The 3,247-nt window shown below is 44.2% G+C and overlaps 1 pseudogene; it reads right to left on the bottom strand.

The window, feature by feature from the left end:
• Nucleotides 1–318: 318 nt before the first annotated feature.
• On the bottom strand, nt 319–416 carry LOC132012722 (U6 spliceosomal RNA; annotated as a pseudogene).
• Nucleotides 417–3,247: the final 2,831 nt, after the last annotated feature.

Below are 3,247 nucleotides of genomic sequence, written 5' to 3'. Positions count from 1 at the left end.
AATTCTTAAACTGGGTATGGCCATTATTCCTTGCATTTGACAATCTGATACTCCTAATGTTACTTTACTTCTGTTCCCCCATCATAATCTTTAATATATTCTTTGTCATCTGTATGAAATAGACTTTCCAAGACTCCCGTTGGATATTTTTAGATTGGTATTTGCCTTCTTCATCATAGACATTAAAACGTTCGCTGTGTCGTAAACTTCCATTGCAAACATTAAAAAAAAAAATAAAAGACGTTCGATATCATGGGTCATCAGAGAAGTGCACATTTATTTACTTATGTATTTGTCTATCCATCTATTTATTTATCAGTAAATATGGGACCTCTTTGCAAATGTGTGTGTCACCCCTGGGCAGGGGGCCTGCTAATCTTGTCTGTACCATCCTAATTTCCTATATGCAAGCAAGCACAGGGAGGTGCAAATTTAAATGACAGCAAATTATCCCTGGGGTGGCTTAAGCTAACATGACAGTGCAGACCACGTATTGATGAGGATTTGGAGCCACGGAAACTCCACGTGGGATGGCCACTTGGGGAGTTGGTCGGCAATTCCTTACAAAATTGAGCTTGCTCCTAGCATTTTCTGCAGTCCCACCCCTCTGAACTGACCCCCACACAGTGCTGGTAACATTGTTATCCGCCATTGTCCCTCCCTGAAGACAACACAAACACCCACTAGCAAATGCAAGAACAGATAAATGGAAGCTTCTCAGCAACCAACGGCCACAGAATATTGATACACATAACATTATGAATGAGACAAAAACGTTATGCTAAGAGGAAGGTGTCAAGCCCAGATCAGCTGCACACTTCAGGATCTCATTTATATGAAACTGTAGAAAAAGCAAAACGGAAGTGGCAGGAAGTAGGTGGGTTGGTGGCCGCCTAAGGATGGATTGGGAAAGCAGCCATGGAAGGGTCACCGGGCGACTTTCTAGGGCAACGGAGATGTTCTTGGTCTCCACTCTGGTATTATTCTATGACCTAAGGCGTCTGACAAAACACATCACACTGTACACCCATTTTAATGGGTGGGTTTTACTGGATAGAAATTATACCTCAATTAAAAATAAACCTTCACACTGATGGAGGCAAAAATGAAAAGACAGAGCCTGGATCCGGAACTGATGGCTTCACTGACCAGCTAAACCACCCCAGCGAACGTTCATTGCCAAATATCTTATTCTCAGAGGGAAGTACTTTTCTGAAAAGGAGTAAGCACTTTTGGTCAGTGATTTCCTTTTCCTTGTCACTGAAAACCATCTTTAAGCCTCCATGTCACAGGCCGTGCCACAGAAGGTGTGGTCACCTGTTTAGACTTTTCAAGAAACCTGGGGGTAGGCAGTATAGTTTTTCACAGACCCAGAACTTGGTCAAATTGTTACTTAAAAACCACACTCATGGGGCGCCTGGGTGGCTCAGTGGGTTGGGCCGCTTCCTTCGGCTCAGGTCATGATCTCAGAGTCCTGGGATCCAGTCTCTCTGCTCAGCAGGGAGCCTGCTTCCCTCTCTCTCTGCCTGCCTCTCCATCTACTAGTGATTTCTCTCTGTCAAATAAATAAATAAAATCTTAAAAAAAAAAAAAGTTAAAAAAAAAAAAAACCACACTCATCTCTCATGGCAAGGTAGGCGATCCCAGAGGACGTTATACTGAGTGAAATAAGCCAGAAGCAGAAAGACAGTCACTGAATGGTCTTACCCATGTGTGCAATTTAAAAAGTCCTATCAGACACATGAAAAAATATTCATCATCATTAGTCATCAGGGAATTCAAATCAAAGCCACATTGAGAAACCACCTTACACCAGTTAGAAAGGCCAAAATTAGCAAGACAGGAAACAACATTTGTTGGAGAGGATGTGGAGAAAGGGGAACCCTCTTCCACTGTTGGTGGGAATGCAAGTTGGCGCAGCCACTTTGGAAAACAGTGTGGAGATTCCTCAAGAAATTAAAAATAGAGCTTCCCTATGACCCTGCAATACCCAGATAAATACCCTGGGTATTTACCCCAAAGATACAGATGTAGTGAAAAGAAGGGCCATCTGTACCCCAATGTTTATAGCAGCAATGGCCACGGTCGCCAAACTGTGGAAAGAACCAAGATTCCCTTCAACGGACGAATGGATAAGGAAGATGTGGTCCATATACACTATGGAGTATGATGCCTCCATCAGAAAGGATGAATACCCAACTTTTGTAGCAACATGGACGGGACTGGAAGAGATTATGCTGAGTGAAATAAGTCAAGCAGAGAGAGTCAGTTATCATATGGTTTCACTTATTTGTGGAGCATAACAAATAGCATGGAGGACATGGGGAGATGGAGAGGAGAAGGGAGTTGAGGGAAACCAGAGGGGGAGATGAACCATGAGAGACTGTGGACTCTGAGAAACAAGCTGAGGGTTTTTTTGAGGGGATGGGTAAGCCTGGTGGTGGGTATTAAGGAGGGCACGTACTGCATGGAGCACTGGGTGTGGTGCATAAACAATGAATTCTGGAACACTGAAAAGAAATATAAAAAATAAAAATTAAAAAAAAAAAAAAGATTGGCGATCAGCTGATCCCAAGATGAAAAGATTATTCTGGATTAACCAGGTGGGGCCAAAGTAATCACAAAGGTCCTCGTAAACAGAAGGCGAAGCCAGCAGAGGCAAAGGGACACAACGTGAGAACGACCTGGCCAGTCATTGCCAGCTTTGAAAGTGGAGGAGGAGGGACACAAGGCAAGGAATCCAGGAGGCCTCTAGAGGCTGGAAAAGGCGAAAAGACAGATTGTCCTGGAGAACCTCTAGAAAAGAACGCAGCCCTGCAGACACCTTGATTTTAGCCCAATGGGACCCACTGTGGACTCTAGGAAACAATCTGAGGGTTTTGAAGGGGCACGGATTGCATGGGGCACTGGGTGTGGTGCGTAAACAATGAATTCTGGAACACTGAAAAGAAATTCTAAAAATAAAAAAAAAAATTTTTTTAAGTCCCCACTCATATAACTAAAAAGTGGACCGATGGCTGCCACGTAAGTTCTGGGGAATCTAGTGCGCAGAATGATGGAAATGATGAGGGCGCTGCGTGTGCACCTGGGTGCACCTGAGGGACACCTGGGTGGCTCAGGGAGTTAAGTGGCTAAGCTTAAGCATCTGCCTTCAGCTCAGGCTCAGGTCATGAACCCAGGTTCCTGGGGTCAAGCCCCGTGTCAGGCCCTTCTTCCGTGCTCTCTCTCTTTCAAAATAATAACAATC

This window comes from Mustela nigripes, chromosome 2 (genome assembly GCF_022355385.1).
Source record: "Mustela nigripes isolate SB6536 chromosome 2, MUSNIG.SB6536, whole genome shotgun sequence".
NCBI lineage: Eukaryota > Metazoa > Chordata > Mammalia > Carnivora > Mustelidae > Mustela > Mustela nigripes.
The sequence above is the reverse complement of the archived record's forward strand: the minus strand, read 5'-3'. Positions and strand labels throughout refer to the sequence as shown.